Below are 11,412 nucleotides of genomic sequence, written 5' to 3'. Positions count from 1 at the left end.
AGCATCCTATTCTGTATGGTTCAAGGTTCCCCCATCCTACTTTAAGTTTTAAGAGCAATGGGCCGGGACCAGTGGAGGGGGGAAATGGTTCACTCTTTGTCTTCAGCCTGCTCCAACCCCTCTCCTGTGGCATTCCTTCCACTTCTAGGGACCTCAGCCCAGCCTTTCATAGGCTTTTAAAAATGAATCTGTGATTTAGCACTGAGATAACTCCCAAGAACATCTAAGGGGGGGGTTCAGAAGCCCTGTACCTAACCTCTCCTCTCCTGTTGTGTTTCATGAGCTTTTTCCAGTGCAGAGTGGCTGCTGGCAGGATGAGGAGGAGAGAACAACATGTTCCTGGAATTGTCTCCAACCTGCCCACTCTCCTCTTCCTATGCGAGGCTGCGGGAGCGAGGGGAAGAGGCTGAATTAAATGTTCAGCCAGTATTTTTGAGGACAGTGCTAGTAAAATGCAAACAGCCAGGGAAGCTTTGGTCCTGGAGTTCCAGGTTTGGCTGCAGTTTGATTTTTATGGCAGTTTAAATTGTTTGTAGACTTTTTTTTTTTTTAAATACACTTTGAACTACACTTGGAGGCAAGCACTGAATTGGTGCCTTTCTTTACTCCAGTGTCTTGTTTGCCTACCCAAGGAGGAGCAGGGCTGTGCCTTCCCCCACCTCCACTGGTATCGGCCCCATTCCCCGCTGAATTGCTCTCCCCCGATAAGCTGCCTGTGCCCTGTGAGCTCCCTGGCAGGAGAGGAAATACTGCCCTGCTGATTTTTGCTCTGCCTCAATTCCACAACAAACTGCTGAGATGCAGTGTTGGAGTGCTCTGTAGTTGCTATGTGTCCATCGCACTGATGGTGCTTGCACACCTACAATTACAGAGCATTGGAGGGAGTGGCTGGATGAGCAATAACTTTGCTCAGAACCCAGTTCTTTAATCAAAGTGGCATTAAGATCTTGCTCTGCAACATTTTCTTCCCCCCGCCCGCCCTTGTCCCTGACTTGAGCCTTGCTCACTGCAGCATCACAGGTTGACTGATGTGCATCATCCCCAGCAAGTCATCGGTAATTGCAGGACTCACTCGTGGCCGCAGGGCCTGGTGCCACATCTCTCAATAGCTAGGTGTGCGTGCACTTTGTACAGCAGGAGGTTAATGGAGGGATTCCACCCATCACCCTAAAATCCAGTTCCAGCGCGCACTCTTAAGTCTTCGAAACATGATTACAGCTTAACCTATCTGGCAGCAGAGTTAGGGATAGAAGGTTGTATTACAAGTCACTGTCTTTGCTCACATGTGCTGACTCCACTCTGTAATGAGAAGCAAATGACATATTGATGCAGCATTATGTGAGGGCATGCTTGTTGCCACCTAATGAAAAATCTTGGCTGAAGGTGACTCAGGACAGAGGTGGAGCAGATGCTTGCAAAGCATTGCTTTTCTTACCGCTGCAGCTCTCTAAAGATGAAGGCTTCCTCTTGGTACCTGACATAATTGAATTCCTCTTAAAAGCAACAGACTGAATTATCTGTTCCTAAGAAAGCAGAACTAATGAACTTGAATTGCCTTCGTCAGAGCCCCCTTCGGTTGGGCAACACTACCCATAAATAGGCAGAAGGCATCTGCCGCTTTTTTGCATTCGAACTCTGGCAAGCGTGTGGTTTGGGTTGTTAGTGAAAACACTTTCCATGGTAACCCTCTACTTCTCTGATTTTTCCATAAAGCAGCAGTAATGAGCCCACTGGTGAACTAAGTCACTTCCTAGGTAAGAGCCATGCAGAGCTTACTGCGGTGACAAATAGGCAGGTTGAGAAACTCATGTGGGTGTCTACACTGGTCTGTTTGAGGTCTATCAGATGCTGCCTGCCTGGGGGAAAGCTTGCTCTCTTTCATCCTGTGGAGAGACAGGATCATCTCTTTTCCAAACACCATGACCTCAGCGCCTGGCGTGGAGGAGAGCGAGATTGCTGTGCTTGGTTTGCCTACAGCCACACCAGAGGATCTTGATTAAAACACCTGTTTGCTTCCTGTTCAGGAAGAACAGGCCATTTTTCTCCAAGCTATGCTGATACACTTTGCCTCTTGCATATGAGCCATGGCCGTGTTGCAGGGAGGTGCGTGCCCTACAGCCTGTCCTGCCGGGTGATGTCCCATCCCACCCTCAGGCCAACTGACTTTGATAGGCAGCTTTTTGTCAAGCTCTTTTCTGTTGCTGCCATGTTCTCCTGGCTCTGCTGTATCTTTCCTGCTGGTGATCCCAGTTTCCCTGCTGGGAAGGATCAGATGTTGCTTTAGTGCCAACCCGCCGCTGCTCTCTTTTCCCGATAAGGGAGAAGCACCTTATCATCAGCATGGCTCAGCCTGTCCTCTACCGGAGAGGGAACGACCCTGATTTATCTACTGTATTGGGGCACATTGTGGTCTGGTCCTCTGTGCAACAGTTTCTCCCTACTCTAAAGACACATAAGGGCTGTGGGGGAGGACACTGTGGTCACACTCAAGCAAAACAGTAGCTAAGCTGCTGGCACCTTGAACACCAGCATCAGTGTCTTCTTCCGTACAGAGAGACCTGCTTGGTCCTGTGCTGCTCGAAATGAGAGGGGGAAAGATGCAATTTGAAGTGAGTCACCATGGCAGAAGGTGGGAGAGGTGATCTGGCTCTTGCCTGAGCGTTCCAGGAGTGTTCACCGGCTGGGGAGGAGGCTGTGCACCCAAGGACATGCTGTGCAATGCAGCAGGTGTTTCCTGCATATCCCGTCTTTGAAGTGTGATGGGACTTGTATGAGCTCTGAGCCTGACCAGCTGATGTGGTGCAACACCTCTGAGGGAGATAGGAGCTCTCCTTCTGCTCATTACAAACTTAATTAGATGATACTTATTTCTGGAACTGGAAAAGTCTCTTAGTGATGCTTGTCAGAGATGCTGGTTGAATGGTAAATAAGGTTAGCAATATTGGGACCAGCTGTTCCAGGAGATATCAAATTGAAAACCAAATTGGTTGTTAAGTAAAACAGGAGGCAGACATGTGCAAGTCTCTGAGAGGGGTTAGAAGTAATCTGGAGTCTTGACAGCAGCAAGATTGAGGCCTGGAGGAGTGGAGCTGCTGGGGTGAGGGAGGAGAAACCAAGTTTCTCCTTTCCAGCTTGACAGAAGCGATTCCCCTTTCTGCTGCAGGAGCCAGCCCTCTCTTTCTTCAGCTGACTTTGATCCTCCTTTTAGTGAGCATCAGCCAGCCTTACTCTGGCTGGCTGCAGGTGGGCAGGAACGCGGTGCGAAGGTCCCTGTCCTGGAGCAAAGGCGGTGCCTTCTCCAGACAATCCTTTCTCCTTCACTATCAGTCTGCCTCAGAGCTTCACTGAGAGTCATCGGGAGACCCTATGAATAACTGTGAGCACTCTCTTCCTTCTCCCCCCCTACCAACAGCAAGATGCTTAGTGGCAGTGAAAACAAAACAGCCCTCTGAAATTCATTTTGGGGTGTCACATCCACCTATCTCAGCATCGCTCAAATGCCTTGATTTTGCCCCAGGCAGCATTTGGAAATCTCGGGCCAAGACTTGGCAGAAAACATGCTCCCTTGTGTCCCTCCTCGGCGGTTCTCCCGGGCTGCGTGCCAGAGCCGAGCGTGGGTGATGGGGACGCCCACGGCTGGCTGGGAGCACACCAGCCAGCAGCACGCACTGCCATCAGTACGGGGTCGTTGCTGCTTGCTCCTGTTGCGATGCGGGCAGTGCATTGTGTAGCTGGGATGAGGCCGAGCAGCAGTTTCTAAGGGAAGACACTCCTTTTTGGCCCTCTGGGATAGGAGCATCCAGCTAGATCTAAGTGAGAGCAGTGGCGAGAGGGGAAGACAAAAGAAAGGGTAATTTTCAATAGTTATCTCACCTAGTTTAAAGAAATGTGTCTCATATTTTATTCCTCTCCCTGTTCCCTGCAGGGGAGGAGATGCAGAACTTCCAAATATAATAATCGGGAGGAAGCTGTGGCAAGCAGCCTTTGCATGCATGGGGATTCGCAAAGCCTCAAAGGGGCCCAGCTTGTAGGAGAGGTTTTGAATAGACAGACAGGCAGTTCCTAGGATGGTTGAGTCTGCCTGTTCGTGGCCTTGAAGCACAGTAACGAAAGCACCAGTAGTGACTGCTGCAGAAGGGGCTGCAGAGCGCTGGGTCAGCTGGGGACTCCTCATGGCATTTGCCCCCTTTCCCCAGCTGAACCGTGTTGAGCTGAGGCTGCTGTAGGACACGGGTGCTCTGTAACCTGGTTCCCAGCTCTCCTTCTCTCTGTGCTAGTGATAGTGCATGTTGCTGTGAGATTTTCCAGCAGGTTTGTGGGTGACCCCTCGGTGCTTGCATGGAGTTAACTGGCCCTGGGCTGTGGATAGCCACGGGCTGCTCCTGTGTTTGAGGTCTCTAGCCTGCAAAGCCTCACCCACGTGCTGTCTGCGTGCAGGCTGACGCAGTGCTGCCAGGGCAAGGATGAGGCTGCCAGGAGTGCTGAGAGGGAGAGGAGAGGAGTGTAGGCTTGTGCTTGCAGCAGAGCTGACTCAGGGCTTTCTCCCCAGGGCTGGGTGCTGACTCAGCTGCTTTGACTTTTACTGGCTTCTCTGAAAACCGGGGGGCATCTCCTGGGGCTCAGAGGCCATAGTAACGCAGCAGGAGTGAGTGGTTAGTTGGTTTTGGGAGAGTCAGGTCTTGGATGCTTGGTGCAACAGCCAAGAAGTTCAGTAAAAGCTTCTGGGTGTACATTTTGCACTCTTGCTGGGGAGCATGTGCTGTCCAGCCTGGACTAATTACTGGGGCAAATGTGTGCTGGAGCAATGCTGCTTTTGCTGCTACGTCCCCCCCATTGCAGGGGTGAATCAGGGCACAGAGGCTCTTCCTCCGGCTGGCAGAGTCTCACTGGAGTGTTTTTTCATGGTATTACTCATGCATATGTCAGAACAAAACTACTATGGAAGGTGGGTGAGGCAGCGATGAGCTTCTGGATTGAAAAACACACCACAGAGGTCTTGTCTCCTGCTGGGAGTGGGGCCGTGCTGGGCTTACAGGACCCGGGACACCTGAGCTTTGGCTCTGTCCTCTGCAGCCGGTGGCCACGTAGTTTTAAGCGCTGAGCTGGGATGTGCGGAACATCTTGTGCATGTAATGAGGATCTAGTTGTGCGTCTAATCTACCGGAGGGATCTCCCAGTACCAGCAGTGAGCGCGGTGCTGGGTGAGGCTCCCTGCTCTGTCTCCATCGCAGCAGGTCGCACCTCCAGGACCCGCAGCAGTGCGTTGCTCGTGGGCAGCGGCGTGTGCCGTGTGCGTCGGGGAGCACAGAGCCAGTTCTCCCACCCTGTGGCCCCCGTCCTGTGGCGTTAGCAAGTTGGTGGTGTGGAAGCGGGGATCCCCCTTGGGGCTGTCGCCTCTTGTGCGGCTCCTGGAGAGACCCACTTCAGGAAGGAGGTGATTTCTTAGCCTGGAGTCTGGGATGATGTGGGACCCCACTCTGGCCAAAATGATACTGACTCCAGCAGCTTTGCTGCCAATTCCAGGTTGCCCTGAAAGGTTGATGGGTCCTTCCTGATGCTTCCATCAGCCCCATGGGCTCTTCTCCAGGTGGGTTTCTGGAGCTGTGGGGCTGGATCCTGCTTGGTCCTTACCGTTCCCGCGATAAACATGTTTATCCCACTTGAAATGAGCTGACAGAGAAGGGCTTTGTGCCAAGCTTGAAGGAGAGCCCCGCTGCCACATACAGTGGTGAGGTTGTTATTGTCCTGCAGGGAAACCTGCTGAAATTCCTTATTAAAAGGAGAGAGATGAGGAAGGGGTGGATGAGGCAGCATGGATGCCCCTGCCACCTCTGTGCATGTGGGGGGCTGGGACAGGTGCCCATCCAGGACCATGGTGGTTGTGGAGGGGTTGCCCCATCACCAACCGGTTTCTCCGGTTCCTTTGTGAAGTGTCAAATCCAGTCAGAGTCAGACTGGTTTGTGCAGAGGCTTTATTTGCCTGGAGAGAAAATAATAATAATTTAAAAAATCAGTTCAGTCGCCTCAGCCCGGAGTTATGTTTATAAAGAGAGTGGAGAGGGGGGTCTTGGGCACCCCCTGCACTGCTCTTGTGCTGTCACCATGCCGGAGCCTGCCTTGGAGCTGAATTACACTGTGGTTTTTAGAGAGGACAAACCGGGACTCGAATGAGACGCAAACAAACACATCTTTCATTATGATCTGGGTGGCGGAGTTTCTTGGAGACTTGTCAATGCTTTGCACGGGAGCTGTTTGTTGGATGAAGATTACAGCGTGCCGGTAACAGGGTTCACCTGTGCATCTTCGCCTGATGGGAGGATGAAATTCAGGCACAGATACATCCCAGGGATAGATTTCAGCATGGACACGAGATCATTACACAGGGCTCGGGCTGCTGCCGATGAGCTGCAGCAGCAGCCCAAGCCCTGTGTAATGATGTCTGGGGCAGCTAAACCAAGCTTGCCTTGCCCTTGGGCTTTTTCCTTCTGACTACACAGTGTTACCACTTTTCCTTGGGTTGTTCTTAGTCTGCTTATTCCAGAGAAATCCTGCTTGCCTATTACTGTGCCCCAAATGCAAAAAGACTTTCCCAGGGTGGAAAAAATTGCTTTCAAAATCCACCCCAAATGCTGCTACCCTGCAAGTTTTCTTTAACTCTCCAGGGGATGTTTTAATCTGTGGCTGTTTTCTGCTGGTAACACAGTGCTGAATTTTTGTCATTGCTTGTGGGGACACCCGAGCCCTGCATGCTGGTGGATACTGGGGAGCTGGGTATGAGTGGTGGATTTTGGATAAGAAAGACCTGGGCTGCTCAGTCTGGCTCAAGCACTGACTAACTTCAGACAGTAAGTGCCGCAGTCAATGGGGATGTGTCCCTGGCTGGACTCATCTAGTTCAATTGCTCTTTTGCACTGAGAGAAGACCAAGTGCCTTTTGCAGACTCATGGATGCAAATGCCTCCTTATGCCATGGGTGTAAACACTGCAGGAGTGGCTTCTGGATGTGAGAGGACCTAGTACGTGCATTAACCATGTTTGAGACACCTTTAAAAGTAGCTAAACCTGAAGATAAACCTTGGCCTTTATTTCACTTAGGTTTTTTCCACTGTTTCTGAAGACCATCAGAAGGGATGGGTTCAGCCCATGAGTCAGGCCAGCCATGTCTGCCCACACTTGCAGGGCTGTTTCGGCTCCCTGGTGATACCACATGCCCTTTGCTTCCCCCTTCGTGACACAGGGCCCTCTGCCAGCAGGGAATGGGGGATGACGTAAGCAAGCCCTGCATGTAAGCAGCCTGGTTTTGGGGAACTGCTGCAGAAGCAGCAGAAGTGAAGCTGGGTGGAAAAACCCCTCTATGCTTGTTGTTGAACTTCCAAAACCAATGTAGCCTTAGCTTAGCATCCATAATTAAACTATCATTTCCCTCAAAGCCATAGGTCTCAGAATATGTGACACTTGGAAATATTAGGGGACACATTTTATCTGCTATGACATTGTTTACTGTCCATAGAGATGTTCAGTGACTGCAATAGTTTGCAGAGCTGATGGGCACCAGCAGCTCTCACTCGAGCTGCACCTCTGAGTGGGGCAGCACTCCCTGTTGTTGGCTCTTTTGTCTTGGTGTTTCCCTTCTTTCCATGTCTGCAGACTGGGATTAGTCTATCATGGGTGTGAATGGGTGCACCTGAGCTGATATGCCCTGCCTGGGCTTCCTGTGGGTGTTTACCCAAAGCCTTTTGGGACTCCCGTTGCCTCATTTGTCCTGATTTGCAGGACAGATTGGCCATTCCTGGCAAATGAGGCTGGGCTGGGGGTGAGCACAACTCAGGCATTTCATTTTTTATTATGGGACCGCTGTGGGTTAGGTAACCTGGTTCAAAAGCACCATGAGGTCAGCCCAGAGGGTCTGTGTTGGACCATATCACAGCCTTTGCACTGTGGCTTCATGATGGGGTGAGTACGTCTTTGTCCCTGTGTGAGCTGCAGCTGTGCTTGATATTCCCTGGCTGGAGCCTCCTGGATGTGCTGGAGAACTCTCCTAGTTTCCCTGTGCTATGGAAAAAACCAAAATGTCAGAAAAATCCAGGCTGTCTGATACTCATTCAGAGGTAAGCAATGACACAAGTGGAGCGTGGACAGACAAGGGCATGGGCACATCGTTGACCTGAGAGCATTGCTTTCTGCACCCAATCCAACCAGCTGCTTCTCTCGGGGATACCAAGGACCAGCATAGGGTCCCGTCTCTGGTCTGACATGATGTGGGTCTGCTTAAACTCTGGGGCTTTAAACATATGGCCCGTCCATAATATCCCCAGGGTGCTGATGCTTCTTGTAGCTATGGGGAGCTGCAAAGGACTGGGCTGGCGGGGAGCAGAGCCCACAGCTCCTTAGAGCTGCCTGGGCTGGAGAAGGCTGAGAATCACTGTCTGGGAGAGTGTGATGGCAGTAACTTGTTGATATGTCGGCCAGCATGTACCAAAGTCTGATGCTTATCCACAAAACGGAGCCTGGGCTGCCCCTGGTTGGCCCGTGTGCGGGAGAGATGTGCCCTGTTCATGTCCAGTGGAAAATCTCTTGGAGCAAATCATGCGCGTTGCAAACTGTTGCTGTTGTTTAGATGGATGTGAGATAGTTCAGCCTGGAGCTGAGTTCAGCCGCTGGGCTCCGTAAGTTTAATGCATATAAATGCTGCTGAAGAGTTAATGGGAAACAGAGTGTGGAGGAAAATAAAGAAAGACCTTTTGAGGTCTCAGTTGCTCAGAGTAATATTTGGGTTTGGTGACTCTCTGTATCTTAGAGATGGGAATGCAGCAAAGCTCTTTCAGTCCAGAGTATACATGGAGCCTGACAAGATTGTGGGCTAGTATCAACAAACCTTTTGGAAAAGCAGATCCTGTCTGCTCCAGCAAAGCCGCAGTGTTATTTTTCTTTCAACAAATGTATTGAGACAATAATAATGCTGTGCAGATTGGTTGTCCCTGGCCTACATGATTTATTAGGAAACAGAAACAATTGCAGTTGCTGAAAAAAAAAAAAGAACTTTGGACATGGGGTTTTTTTCTTCTTCTTCTTTTTATTTTCTTTTTTTTCCCCCTTGAATTCCTCATGAACTAAAAAAAGGCCACCTAGTCTGGTCCCAGGAGAGGGGTTGCCTCCCTGCTTGCATTTCTTACTGGACCACCAACCCTGGGCTTGCTGCTTAAATACTTCAGTACTGGGAAGGAGGTGAGGAGTGAAACAGTGCTGGGGGGTGAGGTTGGGAGAAGGTGATACGACCACAGAATAACATTCCCAGGCAGAGAAGCAGAGCAGGTCTGGAGGAGGAGCCCTGCAATCTGTTTCTAGCTGTTGGTGACTCGGGGACAAGTTGTTTCCTCTCTCTGAGCCTCCCTTCCCCTCTATTTATCCTGTTTATTTATTGCAAAAGCTATTGAGAGCGGTGCTGCTGGCCATGTGCGTGCTGCACCAGGGTCCTCAGCCCTGCTCATACCTGCAGGTGCAATTGAAGCGCAAGAGCTGACTGTGATTGCATTTTGCACGCAGTGCTCGCCAGCACTGGTGGCATTTGGCTCCTGCCCCTCAACTTGAGCAGAGGACAACTTTGCTTTAGAGGGGTTTTAATTGTTGCCTCCTCAGTCAGTAAAACCCGTGGGGAAGGGGCAGGCAGGGCAGGCAGGCAGCTCCCCGGTGCCGGCAGCTTTCCCCTTGCTGCTCAGAAGTTGCAAAAGCTGTGAGCTGGTTCGTTTACAGAGTGGGGCATCACGCTATTTCTGGTGGGTGCTCCAGGGAGCCGTGTGCTGGCTCTGGCCATGCCCCCCTCATCCCCACAGTGCTGTTCCACACTTTCCCACCCTGCCTTTGCCTGTGCTGGGGCAGGCGAGCTCTTTTACTGGAAGACCAGGTCTCCTTGGGCCACTTCTCCATCAAGGGGCAGCGGTGCCTGGAGGCAGTGGGATGCAGCCTTTTCATAGCGTGAGGTTTCCCGACCTCCTTGGCCTGCTGGTGGCCATCCGAAGCTCTGTGGGAGCTCCCGGGGGCCGCGTCCTCCCTCCGGACCCAGATGCTGCCGCTGCAGCACGGTTATTGCTCAGGCAGGCTGCCCGGTGTGGGGGCGGACGGCCTGGCGCTGGCCGGGGAGCTGGGGGACCTCACCGGCCTTGAAAAGAGGCGGCTGGAGGATGAGGCTGTTCCTCCACTGCCAAAGTCCCTGATGCAGATGGGGTGGGGGTTCTGCTTGGGATGGGTGCGAGCAGCTCCCCAAAACACCCCATGGGGATGAAGGAGGGCTGAGCTTCACTGCCTTGGGGCTGAGCCCAGCTTCACGCGGTCCCACTTGCACCCACGGCCCTGTGCATCAGTTTTGCTGGGTTTTCTAAAAAGAAATCCATGGGTTTGGTTAATAAAGTGTAAGGGGCTCCCTTACAGCTCACCAAAGCATCTCTGATTGCTTTATTGAGGCAGCGAGACCAGGTGCTTTGGCAGCAAACCGCCGACTGAGCGTCTGTGCGAGTAAGTGATATCATCATGGTTTGCTTTGCCTTTAGAAATGACTAAACAGATTTTCTCTGGTTTCCAGTTGACCCCATGGCTCCCTGTCGATGATGGGAGCAGGCTGTTTAGGTTTGAGTGAATGCTGCCCCAACCAGTCCCAAATCAACCTCAAAAACTGGAATGGATTCAGCAGGTAGAGGGAGAGGAGAAAGCTGCATCCACTGCACCCAGCTCTTGCTGTTACTAAATCAGGGATTGCTGGGAATCATCTCTAATTCATTCTCCAGCTGAAACATAAGTATTTTGCATTTGCCTGAAAGGATTAAGTTTTTAAAGCTCCCGCCCTTGTGGCTGGATGTTTTCCTCCCACGGGTTAGTTAGCCTGAGCTCCCAATTTTAAAGGAAAAAAAAAAAAAAAAGACCAGGGGGTTGGGGGTGGTTTTCCTTTATGATCTTTCTGTTCCATGCCTGGAGTCAGCACAAAAAGGAGTCAGTGCAAATTAGCTATATTCGATTATTGCAGGGGGCTATAGGAGGCCTGGGTAATTGCTGCATTTGCTTCTTTTTCTCTTGGGTTTCCCTAACATTTCAGATAGTAAATAAGCAGTGCCTTCCCCCTACAGATGTTTTCTGTTGGTCATAGTTGGGAAGGGACCTTAGATGCTAAATCCATGTGCTTCATTTGCGGTTTTTCTAGGGTTGTTTAAATCAGCGTGGGGCACAGGGCTTGCTCGGCTCTGGATGCTCCTGCCATTAGGGCATGCGGGGTGGACTGCAATGGGGAGAACTGCAGTGGGGGTCCCTTGGAGTGGCTCTGGGGAGTGCAGCTCTCACTCCCCTCCCTGCTTGCATTAAAGAGGAGGTAGAAAAGAAGTGAATCTTGGTGGCCAGACCCCCAGAACATTTTCTGAATTTTCTGTGG

Source organism: Buteo buteo, chromosome 13 (genome assembly GCF_964188355.1).
Source record: "Buteo buteo chromosome 13, bButBut1.hap1.1, whole genome shotgun sequence".
Taxonomy (NCBI): Eukaryota; Metazoa; Chordata; class Aves; order Accipitriformes; family Accipitridae; genus Buteo; species Buteo buteo.
This window is presented reverse-complemented; position numbering follows the sequence as displayed.